The sequence below is a fragment of the Podarcis pityusensis genome (genome assembly GCF_964106645.2).
Source record: "Podarcis pityusensis genome assembly, chromosome: 2".
NCBI lineage: Eukaryota > Metazoa > Chordata > Lepidosauria > Squamata > Lacertidae > Podarcis > Podarcis pityusensis.
Genome location: NC_138029.1, coordinates 45,077,203 through 45,096,434, shown reverse-complemented (window position 1 = coordinate 45,096,434; position 19,232 = coordinate 45,077,203). Strand labels below are relative to the sequence as shown.

Genomic DNA, 19,232 nt, shown 5'->3' with positions numbered 1-19,232 from the left:
TACTTGGAAAGCTAGGTTTTGTGTTGTAGCTGTTCAGCCTACAAATCACTAATATAAATGACAACAGCTATACTGTATCTCTATTTCCAGCAGAGGGCATAGTGGTATACCGTATTTACTAGAGTCTAATGCGCCATCAAATCTAATGTGCACATCAGTTTTCAGAACCTTGAAACCAAAAAAGGTATTTGCTGGCAAATGTAAACGTGCCATCAAATCTAATGCACACCTTAATTTTCGCAACGTAATTTGGCCAAAAAAGGTGAGCATTAGAGTTGAGTAAATACAGTTTTAGATGAAGTTTTTCTTTTTCTTTTTTGGGATTTTAAAAAAAGTTTAAAAACACCAATTGAAACCAATGATCAAGGATGACGCACTTCCTCCATCACTAACTCAAATCTGGTAGCAATTTTTTTAAAGGATCTTGACTTTCTTTCTTTTTTTAATGGGATTTGGCATTTAGGGAATTGCAAGACGCGGAAGAAAGACACTATTAGAAGAATTCAAAGGTCTCAAATATAAATTAAATGTTAATAATTGTACAAAGCAAACACATACATAATATATAAACCAGGTGTCTGAAATAGTATGGGAGAGCAATCCTGAAGCCATTTTGACTCTCCCAAATTGACCTCAAATATTTCTCTGCAAGGAGGAAGGAAATGGGAAAGCCTTCCCATTGTCTTTTTGCTTGCAAATCCTGTCTTAAGGACATATTTGTGTATGAATAGGGTGAGCCTGTAACCTGGATTCAGGAACTAAAGTATTAGCCAACACACACACACACACACACACACAAATGGCCAGACTGCCCAGTTAATGCAATCAGTGACCATTGTCAGGTATCCTGGCAGGCAGGATTTCTGCTCAAGACCGCCTCCTTCCATGATGTATGTATGATGTTTTAGGGTGTGGTCTTGGGCGATAGGGTGGGCAATTTCAAAAGTCTAGATAAGGGCTTGCAGACCATTATTCAGGGTTCTCCTCCATCCTGTGTGTGGGGAGTGGGGACCCTGTTGCAACAGTTCCTTGAAGAAAGATCAGGCTTACTAGCTGCTTTGCTTCTCAATATACTCTGGTTGGCCTCTGTTTTCTCCTACCGATAGGGAACCCACTTAAGGACTCTACACAGGCTCTGGAATATCCCATAAGGAAAGGGAGCAGTTTTTCTTATAACAATATATAAGTACAGTATATAGTGGTGGCTTGTGCCCATTGGGACTGGTGGGGAAGTAAGCAGCAAGTCCAACGGTAGGTGGAGCCAGAGCCAATGACAGGCAGAGCCAAGTAATTCTGGATTTTGGCTCCATCTTTCTGCCTGCTGAGGACTAAGGAAGAGGAAAGTGAGAAGCAGTGCCACCTCTTGACTGATTGTAAGTAGGAAAGTATGTAGGCAGACAGATGCTGGCTGAGGGCACACTGAGGTTGGTGGGGCAGCAGCCCGTCAATATTCTCTGGTTGGCCTCTGTTGTTTTTTTCTACCAATAGGAGACCCACTTAAGGACTCTATACGAGCTCTTGAATAAGGGGAAAGGAGCAGTTTTTTCTTATAGCAACACATTCAGGGTGGGCCAAAGACCCCCAAGAGATCCCACTCTGACATTTGGTAGATCTCCTCTCTCTCCTAGGGTTTCCTGCTAGCCTAAGAGGGGGAATGAGGTGCAGGGGTGGCAGCCCCAGCACAGGGAGAGAAGGTACACCTGAGGATGGGCTGGCCGTGTCAGGGGACCATGCTGATCCAGCCGAGGATGAGGAGGGAACCACCGTAGGGCACTGCCTTGGTCAGGACTGGGTCCCCTGTCACCGCGTGTTAATACTGGGTGCCAGAGAACAGCCCCAGGGACAGGCTGCTGCCAGCCATCATGGGATAGCGCCAGTGGGGCACAGCCAAGAGTGCCAGTCTGTGGAGGAAGTGGTATTTGTTGGCCGTCTCATTAAGAAGTCACCTCAGTCACTTTGACAGAAACCATGAGGCCATGGCGCTGTGGTCTAAACCACTGAGCCTCTCGGGCTTGCTGATCAGGAGGTCAGTGGTTCGAATCCCCACGACGGGGTGAGCTCCCATTGTTCGGTCCCAGCTCCTGCCCACCTAGCAGTTCGAAAGCACGTCAAAGTGCAAGTAGATAAATAGGTACCGCTCCAGCAGGAAGGTAAACGGCATTTCCGTGCGCTGCTCTGGTTTGCCAGAAGTGGCCTAGTCATGCTGGCCACATGACCCGAAAGCTGTCTGTGGACAAACGCCATCTCCCTTGGCCTATAGAGCGAGATGAGCACCGCAACTCCAGAGTTGTCCGTGACTGGGCCTAACGGTCAGGGGTACCTTTACCTTTACCTATGAGGCCAATAGGCGGCTGCCCCGACTCAGAGCCATTGGAAAAAGACCCTGGCACCCGCTGGGTCCAGCTGCTGCTTGGGAACTGAAGCTCAGTGCTGGGTCCAGAAGAAGAACCTTCAAACTGTGAGCCTGATCTTTGCAGTGAAGCGCAACCCCAGCAAGTTTTCTCCAGCCAACTGGTCCAACAAGTACCCTGCTAACATCAGCTTTCTTATCAAGATTAAGTTTCCGTTTATTTGCCACCATCCAGTCCATTGTTATGGCTGCCACTTAGCGACATCCACGTTTCGCCCAGATTTAAAGAAAAGAAGACGTTGGATAGGGATGATGCTGTAAGACATATGTCATGACTACCGTACCAGTGATTTCATGCAGAGGTTACAAACAGCAATAACAAACATGGGTTATGTGGAAGGCAAAATAGAACCCTGAGATAGCTCCCAGGGCAGTCTCTGTGAGGAGGAAGAGTAGCCTCTCAGCACTGGACCATAGAGCAGAGGACCATAGACCACTGAGTCAAACATCTAGCTCACTATGGTCTAGACTAGCAGTGGCTTTCCAGGGTTTCAGGGAAGGAGTCTCCCCCATACCTGCCCGGAGATGCCATGAATTCGAAGCTTTGGGCACTTTCAAAGCTCATGTATGCATTCAGCAATTAAAATAAGCGTGTGCTATGTGAAATGGTGCCACCTGGTGGGAAAGCACAAAAACTGAATGGTAAGCTTTAAAAGCAGGCTTCCTTTCTCCCATTCTATCTAAATTTTGAAGTAACTGTTTGGGATCACTGCTTCAGTGTGATTACTCTGGCTTCCTGTGCATGCTCTTGGCTCTGAGAACCTATAGTGAGCTACAAAGCTGAAGGCCTTTACATGCATTTTCATACAATTTAGAAGCTTAGGCTGCAGTTCTCTACATAGTAAACCTACACATAAATACACTTTAATCAGCGACACACACTTGGTTATGTGGTGCAGGATTTCAGATGAGACTGAGTCCACACAACAGGCAATTTTAAGAGTACCATGCATAGGGTGGTAGGAGCCTGCATGTCTACACTGCCATTCTGGCCACGATTAATGCCCTTTGGTAGATTCCTTGCCTCCTCCTAAATAAAGATAGGACACAATTTACTCATTTCTTTTTATGCTTGCTTCATGTCCCCATCTCTCTGATGAAATTAAGTAACTGGTCAGCTAGGATTGGATGGTTCTTTACCCCTGGCCTTCTCAGTTTGGCTCTTGAAACAAATGTCCAGCTTTCTAACTAAATTGATCCGCATTGATAAGGACTTATGAAGATAGATAAGGGCTTATGAAACAGCTTTTGGCCCTCCAGTTGTTGTTGAATTACAGCTCCCACCATCCCCGGCCATTGGCCCTACTTGCTAGGGCTGATAGGCTGTAGTTCAGAAACATCTGGAGAGCCAAATGTTCCCCACACCTGCCTTAAAAGATATATGAGCACAGATCTGTGTACCGCAATCTGCCTTTATTTTATTCTTTTTTTAAAAAAAAAAGGAAGGAAGGAAGGAAGGAAGGAAGGAAGGAAGGAAGGAAGGTCTGAATAAACCACAAGAGTTGCAAGTACTGGCTCCTGCTCTCTTGTTAATAGGAGCCAGAGAGGATGGCTTCTCCGTGGTATCCAGAGTCGAACAGAAGATGGGTAATTAAATAATAAAAAGGAATGAATGATAATGATGGAGCTATAATGAGTGCCTGATGAAATGAACAGCTGAAGCTGGCTCTGAGATGAGTTCTTTCTACCCACACAGAGAGGAGTCTGAGCTGGGGTTTGGTAGTGTGGAGGGCAGCCAACGCTGGGAAGCCAGGAAGAGGAGCCTTTTGTATACAACGTCAGGCTCCCTCTGCATTTGATGAATGAGGGTATTTTGTGATGTAGGCGGCTGGGCTGAGCCAGAAACTGCAAAGTCCTGAGGACTAACCTGTCTTTCTGAAATCCACAACAAAGAACTTCCAGCAGTCATGATTTCATCATCAATCTTCCAACCGTTTTCAGTTGCTAACCAAACTCATTCTCCTCTCTCACACAGGGCGGTGGACTGTTTTACTATTGTACGCTGCAATTGGGACTGGATAATGAGTTTGGCTTTTTGAGACTGAAGAAAAGTGTTTGCAAGGGCAAAGCGGGCACATGTTTGTAGAGATTCACTGGCTATTTCTTTCTTGACCATTTTGTTTCCTGTGACTGACATATAGGAAAAGGAATGCATTGTTTCCGGCACTAAGTTTGCCCGTCTCTTTACGTTAAAACAAACACCTGCACTTTGTACCTGGCCTGTTTCAAAAGGTTTACTTTTGCTTGGGCATTGCCAGTGCTGCATTGCTTTGAGTCACTGTGACCTACATACAGGGATAATCGAAGCTAACCTCTCTCTCTCTCTCTCTCTCTCTCTCTCTCTCTCTCTCTCTTTTTTTTTTTTTTTTGCTCTTAATTTTTCATACCAGCACTGGTGCTTAAGCTAATTTCAGCCCTTTGGTGGCCTCCATTTTAGCTCTTCCTGTGGGGATTCAGGAGATTACATTTGGGTTTTTAACCTGAGGAAATAAAATGAGAACAATTTTTAAAAATCAGTTGATGCTTTGCTTGGAAAATTAGAATACAGGATTTTTTTGTGTGAGCTGCTGTTGATCTCATACAAACAGAGAAAAATGAAGAGCACACTTTTTTCCGTCATAAAAATACAACATACAGGGACTGAAAAGACTTGGGCGGAAAAGGAGATTATTTACAAAATCATTTTTCAATCAGGGCCAACGTGTTCTTTTGACTTGAATTTTATGGAACAGCAAAAGGAGATGCAATAAGAAATAGCATCAGAGGACACAAAGCTTTGGGGAAAATGGGCTCTACCTTCCCCTTCCTCTTTGCAGCTATACAAAAAGTCAGCTTGAAAACTAGGGCCACATTATGCATGTTTGGTGGCCTGGCCTGGCTGGAACTACAACGAAAGATCAGTTTGAGAACTATAAAGAGTTTCAGCACATATTGGGAGGAATTCAATATTGCTCTATGTTGAACATCCCACCAGCACAAGAACGATTCCCCTTCTCCTCACCTGTATGCTGTTCTGGGAGGTTCTTCCAAACCCACACAAAATCATTTTGGGGAGACCAGAGAGAAATACATGATGCACTGGCAGAAGTCTTTGTAAGGGCTTCTGCTGATGGGACTTATTGGTTAAAATCCCTCCCACTGTCCATAGGGATTTCAATTTGGAATTTTCTCAATTGGGAAGGGCCATATTATTATTGGAAAGGGCCATATTATTTCAGCTCTGGTTCCAATATAATAGGCCACTCAGGTACAATCAGATCCTGATTTGTAGGTAGCCCTTAAACCAGTTTCCAGACTTGGATGGCACTGGAAACTGATTAAAAAATCATAAAGTCTCATCCACAACCAAGCATGTACGAGGAGGAAGAGATAGGGAGAAGTAGAGTAAACTGGACTTTCTCATTCAATCATGGGGAGGGGGGGACCTGTGGTTTGTTGAAATGGTCCTGCTGTACCTGAATGAGGCCTTTTGTCTGCTTTGTGTTCATTTTACGAGAGATATAATCTGTATTGTATCTGCTATATTTACCTTTCTGCTATATTCAACTTTGAAACAGAAAAGGCAGGATATGTGTTCTCAGTAAAATGAATTACACTTGGGTCTAGGTAATGCATTAATTCATTTTGATTAAACTGACCATCCATTTGCCTAAGCCAGCCATAACCTGTTGAACAAGAGGATCTTCATTAAAACTGGCAATTCCTCTAATATTCTTTGACATCTTCATTCCCAGACACTTACGCTGCACTGACCGCAATTTAAATGACCAATTCGAAACCTGCTGCTGAGAGATCAATTGGTCAAATCCCAGGAATTCTAGTTTTGATCAACTGATCCTGTATTTTAGCAGCATGTACACCCCGAAAGCTTTAATTCCTAAGAGCTTTGAGATGGATTGTATACTATGAAGAAGACACTGCCACACACAACTGAATTTTACATTCTTAGACTTTTGTCTTTATATCCAAAATCTCAGGATCCTGCATAGGTATACAAGTACAGGGCTCCAAAATGATGCCAGTCAAAATTAGGAATAACAGACAACCTTGCCTGTACCTCTTTGTATGTTAAGCACTGAGTTTTTGCCGATCAAGCAACCATGAAAGGCAAAGCACCTGCACCAAGAAGAAACAAAAGTTTTGTCTTTCTGGCCCTGCAACTCAGACCACAATGCAGGAGATGAATCTGCATACAAGGTTCAAGAAGGCTCCGAGAGGCACTGCTGGCACATAGAACTGTTCCATAATAGGATCATAGGACTGTAGAGTTGGAAGGGACCACAAGGGTCATCTAGTCTGTTATGTATTGAAGTTCTCACCCTGGCCACCAGGGGGTATTGTGTATATAGTTTTCACTCAGGTCCACGTCAGTTAATTTAGGCGGGAAACCCTGGGTTGTTGTTGTTACAATGTTGACAGCCGGCTGCCTATAAAAGCAGGCCGGCTGAGCTGTTCAGTTCAGTTCCAGCTTACTATAAAGAACCACTTGGAGAAATCTCTGTGTTGTCTGCTATGTCCACTCACAACTTAATATAGTCCAACCACCCGCCATGCAGGAATCTTTTGCCCAACATGGGATTCAAACACATGAGCCTGAGATTCAGGGTTTCATGCTTTAGCAACTGAGCTATCCCAGGTCCAGTATGGACCGGATACGAGAGAGTGGAAGAAAAGTCTCTTGAAGAAGCTTTGTGTACATCCAACAGGTTCTAGAAATTACGGTGGTGTGTGGTTGCCTGCCGTTTAAAAAGAAGTGGTGGGGAAACTGTTGCCTTCCAGATGTTGTTGGACTACAGCTCCCACCATCCTCAATAATTTGCCACTCTGGATGGGGCTGAGGGAAATACGAGGCCTACAATATCTTCTGGAGCATCACCAGTTCCCCATCTCTGACTTATGGTTGCCAGATGGTAAGCTCAACCCTGAGTATCGAAGGGGGTTGGGTTCCAGTTTAAAAAACTTCCTGTGTGTCTGACTCTTGCTTATACAGTGGTACCTCAGGTTAAGTACTTAATTCGTTCTGGAGGTCCGTTCTTAACCTGAAACTGTTGTTAACCTGAAGCACTTTAGCTAATGGGGCCTGCCGCTGCGCCACTGGAGCACGATTTCTGTTCTCATCCTGAAGCAAAGTTCTTAACCCGAGGTACTATTTCTGGGTTAACGGAGTCTGTAACCTGAAGCGTATGTAACTTGAAGCGTATGTAACCCGAGGTACCACTGTAGTGGCTTGTCATCTTTTCTCACAACAACACCTTACACGGAAGTATACTCCACACCCCCACATTCAAAAGTGGTCCCTGAAGTTGTGGAGGGGGAGAGACTTGCTGAAGCAGCCATGTGCTCATAGGGCTCTGAGGCTTCCTCTCTGCTTGCTTTGTGAATTTAACTAGAGAGGCTCCTTTCCCACTGTCAGTCTGACACCTCTTGCAAACAATACATTACTCAGCAATTAGCAGAGAGGAAACAGCAAACATTTCAGCACCACAACTGAGAAGCGGATATTTGCAAAATAAAAGGGAAGGCCAGGGAGTGGTTAACATCACTATGGTAACCATGCTGGCTCACATCCTTCTTTTTTTTGTGCTGGGGGAAAGCTGTATCCCTGTATCCTTTTGCAAATGATCACGCTTTGTGCCCTTCAGAATTGTTCCACTGATTCCTCTGTCAGAAAATTCCCCTAAACTGTAATATGATTGTGCTTTATTATTTTCCCTCTCTTATTTTTTTAGCCCTGAACAGGATGTCCTCTACGTCAGAAATGAAAATGTAAGCTGGCAGCAGTGTTTCTTCAAACTGCAGCACCTAGAAAAAGAGGAGGTGACTGAAGTACCATAAAGTAAAACAGATCTCAAAAGCTTGTTTGTTTGTTTGTTTGTTTGTTTGTTTGTTTGTTTTAAGGAAAATAACTCTTCACACTTCATTTTTTTACACACAAAAATCAAGAGTTTAAAATGGCTGAAATCCTGCTGGGAAGGATAAGAGCTGCCTTGTTGTATCTGACTCATCCCAGTACTTGTGTAGAAAGATGTTTCAAAGTACACAGTGTTAACATGAAAGACTACCCGCCAGTCTACTGCTTGACAAGTACAGGACGTGAACTCATATTTCTCCGTGAGGCACAGACCAGAATGAGGCATCCTCTAAACAAACTGATCTCCTGCCAACCCCTCCCCTTAGCACCCACAATTCAGGTTTCAGCTCTGTATCGGGGCTGCCCATTGACTCTGCTGTACTTTGCACCCATCTCTCAAACGTGGCAGCTGTTTACACATTGTACTTATTAAAACGCAAAACTTCCAATCCAGGGAAGGCACTAGACTAGGTCATCTCTAATCCTCGACTGCTGTGCAGCCACTTTTTATGAAGTCAATAGTTCTTGAAATACTATTTTGTTGGCACATGTAAGGCATAGGAAAATGCCTTGCACTGAGTTAGGCCATTGGTCCATTGAGCTCAGTATTGTCTACACTGAGTGGCAGCAGCTGGACAGACTTCCAAGCAAGGGACTTTCACAGTGCTACCTGGAGATGCCAAAAATTGAACCTGGAGCCTTTTGCATGCACAGTACGTGTTCTGCCACTGCTACAGTACGTTTCCGAGCACAATTCAAAGTGTTGGTGCTGACCTTTAAAGCCCTAAACGGCCTCGGTCCAGTATACCTGAAGGAGCGTCTCCACCTCCATCGTTCTACCCGGACACTGAGGTCCAGCACCGAGGGCCTTCTGGCGGTTCCCTCACTGCGAGAAGCCAAGTTACAGGGAACCAGGCAGAGGGCCTTCTCGGTAGTGGCGCCCTCCCTGTGGAACGCCCTCCCACCAGATGTCAAAGAGAACAACAACTACCAGACTTTTAGAAGACATCTGAAGGCAGCCCTGTTTAGGGAAGCTTTTAATGTTTGATGTATCATAGTATTTTAATATTCTTTTGGAAGCCGCCCAGAGTGGCTGGGGAAACCCAGCCAGATGGGCGGGGTATAAATAATAAATTATTATTATTATTATTATTACAGTCATCCAGATGCAGAGGCAAAGGGCACATGGAATTTCCTTATATGTTAGTATGGTAGGTACCGACATTCTGACATTAAATTATCATGGTCAACATATACACAGGAGGTTTGCCTCTTTTTTCGCAAATCTGCTTTGCCTTTAACAGCTGTGTGGTTTGCAAAACAGAAAGAACAAGTGAACCTTTTTTCTGTTGTTTTTTATTGGTTTTCAGAACACAGAACAAGTCCCCTCCCCAAATGCAGATGAAGTTTTTTTCACTACTGCATCTCCAGGCTATTGAAATTTCCACCTGTTGAACTTTTTTCCCTCTGGTGTGCTGTTAAAGGCACACAGCTCTACTTAAAAACACACATCAAAACAACAACAGGGCTGAAAACAAAAGCAAGCCAAGAAGAATGTCACTGATATATTCAGAAAGGTCTGATAGAGGAACCCATACTAGGTGTGTGCATGTCACAGAATAGCAAAGGGGAATATATGTGCAGTGAAGGCTGGTCTGTTTGGGCAAACGGGCTGCTGCCCCACCAACCTCAGTGTGCCCTCAGCCAGCATCTGTCTGCCTACGGGCTTTCCTACTTACAACCAGTCAAGGGGGTGGCTCTGCCTCTCACTTTCCTCCTTCTTAGTCCTCAGCAGACAGGAAGATGGAGCCAAAAACCAGAATTACTTGGCTCTGCTTGTCATTGGACTTGCTGCCTACTGCCCCACCAGTCCCAATGGGCACAAGCCACCACTATATACTGTACTTATATATTGTTATAAGAAAAACTGCTCCCTTTCACTTTATGGGATATTCCGGAGCCCATATAGAGTCCTTGAGAGCCAGTGTGGTGTAGTGGTTAAGAGCGGTGGACTCGTAATCTGGTGAACCAGGTTCGCTTCCCCGCTCCTCCACATGCAGCTGCTGGGTGACCATGGGCTGGTCACACTTCTCTGAAGTCTCTCAGCCTCACTCACCTCACAGAGTGTTTGTTGTGGGGGAGGAAGGGAAAGGAGAATGTTAGCCGCTTTGAGACTCCTTAGGGTAGTGATAAAGAGGGATATCAAATCCAAACTCTTCTTCTTCTTCTTAAGTGGGTTCCCTATCGGTAGGAGAAAACAGAGGCCAACCAGAGTATATTGAGAAGCAAAGCAGCTAGTAAGCCTGATCTTTATTCAGCTCCCCACACGCAAGAGGGAGGAGAACCCTTAACAATGGTTCGCAAGCCCTTATCTAGACTTTTGAAATTGCCTACCCTGTCGCCCAAGACCACCCCCCAAAACATCATACATACATCACAGAAGGAGGTGGTCTTGAGCAGAAATCCTACCTGTTAGGATACCTGACAATAGTCACTGATTGCATTACCTGGGCAGTCTGGCCATTTTGTGTGTGTGTGTTGGTTAATACTTTAGTTCTTGAATCCAGGTTACAGGCTCATCCTATTCTTATACAAATACGCCCTTAAGGCAGAATTTGCAAGCAAAAAGACAATAGGAAGGCTTTCCCCATTTACCTCCCTTCCTGCAGGGGAATATTTGACATTATTGGGAGAGTCAAAATGGCTTCAGGGTTGCTCTCCCATACTATTTCAGACACACGGATCATATATTTAGATATGTGTGCATTTATGAATATTTATTCTATATATGAGATCTTAAAATTCTTATAACAATATATATAGTAACCAGTTTTAATCTATGACTAAAATATATGCTCCTGAAATAGAGGGCTGCATGGTAAGCTCCCAACAGACATTGGAGGAGGTATCTAATGCAATTGTTCCGACAGCAGAATGGAATAGAATTTCTGGCTCCTCTTCCTGAATCTGCTATGGAAGTTTGGGAGATTCTCCAGAACAGATCTAAGAGACATGTGGAGAGAGAAGGAGGGGGAGTTTCATTGCCCAGCCTTGTCCTGACAGAACAGATATGTTGTATACTACACAAGGTTTCTAATGCCCACTTTCCAGAAACAGCACCCCCTCTGCCGCAATCTTGAAACAGAAGAATAGCGTCAACACATGAGCCTCTGAAGATGCATAAAGGACTCTTTGGCTCACATCTGTGGCTGTAATCTTATGTTGAACAGAATATTAGCCAAGTTTTTTCTTCTTATTTAACACAAATGCAGTGATCTAAAATTTGTATCATAAAACCTTGGGTCCAACAATATCTTTGAGCTATAACTCACATCTTGCCTGACCAAAGGCTAAAGTGGCTGGGGATTATGGGAGTTGTAGTAATCTACAGACACAGTAAGGATGCTAATTGGGGAAAATAAGCCTAAACGGACATGTTGTGCATATGATATATAACATTCCCCTCTGTTAAAACACTTAGTGGGAGAAATGGAGAAACTTTGCAGGCCTGTACATCTTACACCCATCAACCCGAGTTCAGCTCCATAGGTGTGAGAGACCCTATTTTCCGCCAGTCACAGACAGGCAGCAAAAGCAGGGGACAAATTGAGTCCCCAGTGGTGAACTACAGTGGTACCTCAGGTTAAGTACTTAATTTGTTCCAGAGGGCTGTTCTTAACCTGAAACTGTTCTTAACCTGAAGCACCACTTTAGCTAATGGGGCCTCCTACTGCCGCTGCGCCGCCGGAGCACGATTTCTGTTCTTATCCTGAAGCAAAGTTCTTAACCTGAAGCACTAATTCTGGCTTACTGGAGTGTGTAACCTGAAGCGTATGTAACCTGAAGCGTATGTAACCCGAGGTACCACTGTACCACACATAGCTGACAATGTGCATCTAGGACTACATTAAAAGAATAGGAGTTCTGTGGGGTCTCTGGTACTGGTATCCTAGATGCATTATTTTGTATGGAGCAATGTGATCATTTTTGCGCTTATAACTGACATCCTCTCTGCCTTCTTGGTTTACAGAATGTTCTCACTCCCAACAAACTCCCACGTTAAGAGAGTTTTCCCAGATTTTTAATGTGGACCAGTTGTTCTGCCCCATACTGCTGCCAGCTGACAAGGGTGGGTGGTGGGGATAGCCCCCTAATCAAACCTGGCCGACTCTTCTACAGAAATGTGCAAGGGAAACACTTCACTGCATGGAGATAATAAACATCACCTGCCAACATGTGTACATCAAGCTTCTGTTAAAAGCGCAGCTATGTTGGCTGCCTAGGTGAAAGGTTGGCCTGTGCTGTTTGCATCCTATTAGGCTGGAGAAGCATCCAAGGCCATCAGGCATTCAGGTAATTTACATGTCTGAAAGTACTTGTCAGCCATTAGCTGCAAAATTACACCAGAGACAGGAGGGCGCATTCCATTTGTTATCCTTCTTGAGTGATCAATGAGGCCTTTCTAGGTAAAGTATAAGAGGGATATGGCTCCAGGCTCTGTCACTGCCATACAGCAGAGTAAAGGTCTTTTGAAAAGGGGAGTCAGACTACATAACACTCCATCTCTCATTCTCTGTCTATCAGCCATCTGGCTGGCTGCCCACCCACCTACTCCTGAATCCTTACAGTGCAAAGCAGGGTTCTCATTAAGCTGTGAAAATACGATGTACGTTAAGATATGCAAATATATACTAACAACACTTTGAGACTGTGTGTGCCCACCCTCCTGCAAATGATACATGACTAGCTTCTCCACACTGAACAAAAATACCTCTGGAGATGCTGAGAGACTATGGTGTGAGTGAATTAGCTTTGCTAGCCACACAGTGTCTTTTGCACAGCAAAATTGGTTAGGTTTTCAGTGATATATGAGTGGATCTACAGAGCTGTCAATGATAATTCACAGAACATTCTGGAATGCTGACAGATAAAATGTTTGGGTAATAGCATTGGAAGGCTGAAGGTGCTATACCAGGCATAGGCAAACTTGGCCCTCCAGATGTTTTGGGACTACAATTCCCATGATCCCTAGCTAACAGGACCAGTAGTCAGGGATGATGGGAATTGTAGTCCCAAAACATCTGGAGGGCTGAGTTTGCCTATGCCTGTGCTGTACAGTCAAAAAGTGAGATACTAACTAAGGCAGTCTTGGCCAAAATGGTGATGTTCTGATGTTCTTGGACTCCATCAGACCCAACTGGAGATCTTTTGGGTGACCAGAGGTATGGAAATATGCCTGTAGTCTCTGCTCCTGTTTACTATCTGACACTTTATTATCATTTTACAAGTGAGGCTGAGAAACAGTGGTCCCATTTATATGCCACATTCTAGGGCTTTCCCCCTTTCTCTTCCCTGCCATGAACCTCCTGAAATTGGTTTGGAGGGTTTCAGGAGAACCCCCAGAACAGTGTGAGGGCGGGGGGAGACATGGAGGCGTCATTCCATCAGCACAAGCTGAAATGTTTGAGCTGATGGAACTGGAAGAACACAATGTTGAATTTCTCCCTACCCAATCTAGTCTGAGTAGAACTTTGTTGGGTACAACCCTTTATTTCTAATTTTGCATATAAACTAGCCTGTACAAATTGTATGTAATTCTATGCCTGCTTCCTCTTTTTTGGCAATGTATAAGTGGCCAACCTTTGTGAAGCCCACAGCACAGCACCCTTTCATGCACTACAGTAATATAGGTCAGAATCCAAAGAACAATTTTAGGCAAGGCCATGTTTTTGGCATACTCAGTAGGATTGCTGACCTTTTCTCTTCTTCTCTGAACCACAAGCCCATATCCATATGGCTGTGCTATATGTCAAGATGCTTTTGAATCAGATTCAAAAATATGGCATGGAGGGCTGCGGTTTGAGAAACGGGAACTCAAAGCTGCCTTGAGTGTGTGGAGCCAATTGCAGACTTGGTTACAACCTGGCCATCACACATCCGTTTAACCTTACAATTTTTCAAATTCATTTAGAGATTCTGGCATATGTGAGGCTAAATTTTACAGAGAGTTTCATGAATAACATGCAACCTTAGCAAAACAACGAAGGGAAACTGAACACAACACAGGCCTGGGGTTATCAGCAGGCACAATGGCACACTTGAAGACTTTGCCTGGCACCCGTGAAACCTCTGAGCCCTTTCCCCTCTCCTTGCCCGCTTATTATCAGGTGGAAAGAGCCATTCCCTTCCCCAACTCCTGAAAAGCTCATAAAGGGGAAAGAGGAAGTGGAAAGAGCATCTCTCTCTCCACCACTTCCTCTTTCAGCTCAATGTGCTATTCAAGACACATCAGCACCTGAGAAGCTAAACAGAAAATGGAGCAACAGTAGGAAAGAAAGAGGGGAGGAAGGGAAAGGCAAGTGGTCTCAGTGAGTGGAAGTAGGAAAACAGAATTGCCAGAGGGGAACCAGTGGGATGCCACAAAACTCGGGGGGGGGGGGGGAGCGCCTCGGCCCGCCAGATGTTTTTAAGACTACAATCCCCATCATCCCTGACCACTGGTCCTGCTAGCCAGGGACCATGGGAGTTGTAGGCCAAAAACATCTAGAGGGCCGAGGTTGAGGAAGCCTGTACTAACTCAATCAGGTGTATCTCTGTGAATGCAATAAATATTACTGTAAAGGGCAGCCACACTGCTTATTCATCTGATTTTTGTAAATAAGAGAAGGTTGCTGGAGAAGGAAAGAAATAATAACAGATTACTAAATTAAAAAAAAACACCTCTGTGTGTGTGAGAGAGAGAGAAAGAGAAAGAAAAAGAGAGCTAGAGGGAAGAGAAACAGCCTTGCAAATGTTTGCCACTTTAAAAAATAAGTGTGACTTCATCAGTCCCACAGGTGCACCTTAGTGGGGGATCACTCAGGCTACAAAGACGAAAAAGATGTGAGGCACCTTGAGCAAACAACGAAGTGGGATAAAAGGACTTAGATAAATAGAATTTTATAAAATGTAACATTTTAAAGAAGTTTTTATCATAATGGCACTATCATGGAATGGGAAGGATTTGTGTCGTTCATCAACAGTGGTGAGAAAGGCATTCTCCACTAAATGCCTTCCACTCGCACAGTCACATTCCAAAGTGCACTCAGGCTTGCAATAAACTCACACCTTAACAGGGAGGAAAGCATTTTGCCAGTGATAAAATTAGTGATGTCCTCATAACTGAAGTACAGCCTTGGAGAAAGGCATTGAGAGCCCATGTAAAGCTGATTAACAACTGCATAGTTATTAAACAAGGTAACAAGATACAGGGGGTTGAACTAGACTAGATGAACCTTGGGGTCCCTTCCAATTCTATGATTCTAACTCCATCGTCTGGAATAACTTTTGTATGTATTGGCCCCTGCTCTGCCATGGCACTACAATCTTGTTTTTCTTTGGCTTTCAAATTACACAGATACCCTTTCCTGAACACAAAAACATCTTGCCTGTCTTAAACTACCAAAATGTAGAATATAATCCCTTAATTCTGCAATGAAGAACAGCAAAAGAGGCTTGAGCCAAGGAGTCAGCCTCTTTTCTTTTGGCCTTAGGCCCACCCCCGTCCGTCCGTCCATTGTCCTCCCTGGCCAAGGGCGGGTCAAAGACCAGCTCAAGCAGGTGGGTGGCACCCGCCCAGGTGAGCCCCGCTCCATGCTGCAAACCCTGCCCACCTGTGGTGAAGGGAGGGTGAATATTGTTATGCTAAACACAGGTGTTACATCTGGGTCTATGGGCTATTGACAGTCAATTAGGATCTTTTCATTATAACACAGTCAGCATTCTGAAAAGAATTAGTCCTTTATCAATCATGATTTAAAGGACCACAGTCAAAGTATAATCTGAAATTTTTGAAAAGCTTGCAATACTTTTTTGACAAAATGTAAACAAAATAAATACGATCCCTTAATAGTCACGGGAAAGCAAAAGCTTTAGAAGCTTTGTGGAGATTAATAGTTTTGTTTTAATATTTGTCTATTGCAAAGAAGTAAAGATTAAAAGAAAGGGAGCCACAGGAATGCCACATCCAGTAGCCAGTGGAGTGCAGTGGCTCTTTCTACTCAGACAGCTTATTGTATACTCAAAATGGATGGTCTTCCCTGGCAAGCTATGAGAGCAATCCACCAACCACTACTGCCATGAACCCCACCTTCATGTCTGTGGTACTAAAAACAGCATTTTATGGATATATACAATAAGGCCTTGTCTACACAAAGATGAATTTTAATACCAGTGAAATATCTCCAAGGCACTGTTATACAGTATCTACTTGGCACTGGTCCACAACAACACACTTGTGATCAGATTTGTGACCAGAAGGAACCCAACAGGAAACAGTTATTATAGAACAGCAGACTTATCACCTTTGTGTTGCAGTATGCTTATATCTTCCACATTTCTAACATTTATGGAGAAGCAAAAGAAAACGGGGGAAAGGGCGTTATGAAACATGCAAATTAACCTGCACCAAGGAGTGGACAAAACAGTCAGTGCAATCCAGTAAATGCTGTTAGACCAAGACACATCACTGCAGCTGGTAATTTAAAATCACTCACTGAACAAATCTGTCTCCTAAAACAATTTAAATCAAAAACCCCAACTACTTATCCCATGGCCAAGAAAGCTGCATATCTTCCCCATATATATGGTCCAAAACAAGGAAGGGTATATTTCTTAGTATACAAATGTGGACTTAAATTCAGTCTGCAGTTCACAGTCAGGCATCTTGCATAAGGTGATATATACCTACCATATGGTCCCTAGCCAAAGGGCAGAACAGTTGGATAAACAAGGGCACAGCAGCTAGCTGCAAAAAAAAAGGCAGGTACTCCATTGGAAATATTGAATCACTCCTTTGCTCCATGTATCAATTAGCTGATCTGATGATTAAAAAAAAAAATACAAGCAAAAATTATGATAGTCATTAGAGGCACATATCTTGACATTAGTACTTATTTCTTGATTGACCCAGAGATTAAGCAATGTAACAAATGTTCTCTCTGATGTTTGTTTGTTTACTTTTGTCATGAAAGATGCACCAGTGATGCATATATAAGCTCTTGCTGGTGCTGTCTTCAAGGGGGATGGGATAATAGCAGAAACTTTGCAGTTTGGAAGCTATGAGACGGTTATTGTATTGTAGCTCTATTACAACTGGAGTACTTAGATAGTATTAAGAAATATGGCACTGAGTTGATATTATGCTTCCTGAACATTTTAGTATGTTATATTAAACTGTCACCAACCATTACATGGCAACAGCCATTCCATCAGGCTGTCGCAGACGAGAGAAGATAAGAAATGCAGTCAGAGCCACCATCTGCTCTGCTGAGAAGCCAGGCTCTTCCCCTCCATTAACTGTCATCTAGTAGCAACCAGTTGGGAGAGGGAAGAGAAGGGATGCATGAGCCCTCCATGCAGACACAGCTGAGAGACCAGCAACATTTGGTGCCTCCTCTCCTTGAACCTTTCCACTGCAACTGGTCATTTGAAGAATTTGTAACTCGGAAGTATCCAAGTTTGTTCCCCGACTTCCTGCCTCCTGAGTCCTCCCACCCCCACCATAATCTTCCAAGCAAGTCTTATAAAGTATATCCACCATCTGATTACATTGCATACTCTTGCCATTATGTAGGGTGGTGTTGGTAGCTGCTTGTCCATCTTATCTATGCAATGTCATCAGGTAATGCTCTTTTGCAAATGCCATGATGTGTAAGAACAATAATCTCAAAGGGCAACATCTCTGATGTCTTCATCTATTTCTAGACAGCTAAGTAACCTGGATCAGCAGGGGCTCCTTACAGGCTGAACACAGTGAGACCACAGTATTCTCTCCCTCTGTTTAACACACAAGCCTATGACATTTTGATTCCAGTTGTCTGAATTCATTTTCTCTTTGGTTCATACAAGTTCTTTCAGTGAACCTTGTGAAAGCATTACATGTGTTAATTTTGTTGTGGGTTAGTGAGCACCCTTTGATGTGTGCTATTGAGGGTACGGTATATGTGCCTTTTATTTCATACTTGTGTCCCCCTAGAAGTTACTCTTGCTGTTTTATGCAGCACAACATATACAGGTGCTGTCAAAAGTAGCATAAATAAAATGAGAAAGGGCAAAGGTTTGTTGGCCCAAAATAAAAAAAAAGCCAGGTTCCCATTGATTAGGCTAACCAAAATGTCATAAAATAGTGTGCACACTTTTGTGTACCTTAGAACTCTTCACATAGCTAGATCAGGAGTAGCCAGGATGGTGCCCTTGTTGCACTACAACTCTCATCAGCCTCAGCCAGCATGGCCATTTGTGAGGGCCAATGGGAGTTATAGATTGGGACACATAGGCTGCCCCAACCTAGATGTTAAAAAGGATGGGGAGACTGTTGGTGTTAAATAAAGTCTGTATATTGAAGCATGTGAGCAGCAAGCAGATACTCAAAAAGGAATCTTTTGGATAGCTTATTATCTACCTTTCTCCTCAGTGAGTGAGGGGAAACAAAAGGGAAAGAGGAAGGGAAGAGGAGGAGCTGATAAGACAATTACATAAGAGTGATCAGGGTAACAAAGGAAGAATGTAAGCAAATGCAGCATCAAAATGCCAGGCTGGGTACAAGAGGATTAGCAGGAACAGAGTTTGGTTTCTAGTATATCACATGGAGATTCTTTTAGGAATGCAGAATCAGGGCATTGTTGTGCAAAGTATCCTCATCATCTTCAGCTTCTTTCAGGCAGAAGGGGGTCTGGTTATGAGCAAATTGCTCCCAAAATTTTGGCAGTAGGGCAGGAGTATTTGTGTTAACTTTTCCCTCATCTGTCTCACTCCACCTCTTTAAACATTTTTATGAACATGAACAGACAACCCATTTATACCCTTGTTCATAATGTGGATGCTGTTCTGCAGGCACTTGTAGTGCTTTAGGAAGCATATCAGTGTTTTTATCAGAACTATTTAATCCCCCAACTTTGGAGAAGCAGAGGAAAAAGCAGTTGCATTAGGATT

General features: G+C 43.7%; 1 long non-coding RNA gene across 1 annotated transcript; it reads right to left on the bottom strand.

Annotated features, from left to right (window-relative positions):
* Nucleotides 1-4,766: 4,766 nt before the first annotated feature.
* Nucleotides 4,767-17,545, bottom strand: LOC308471364. Its single transcript, XR_013982918.1, has 3 exons — nucleotides 17,486-17,545; nucleotides 16,990-17,119; nucleotides 4,767-4,890 (listed from the first exon to the last, which is right to left on the bottom strand). It is a non-coding gene; the product is annotated as an uncharacterized lncRNA (long non-coding RNA).
* Nucleotides 17,546-19,232: the final 1,687 nt, after the last annotated feature.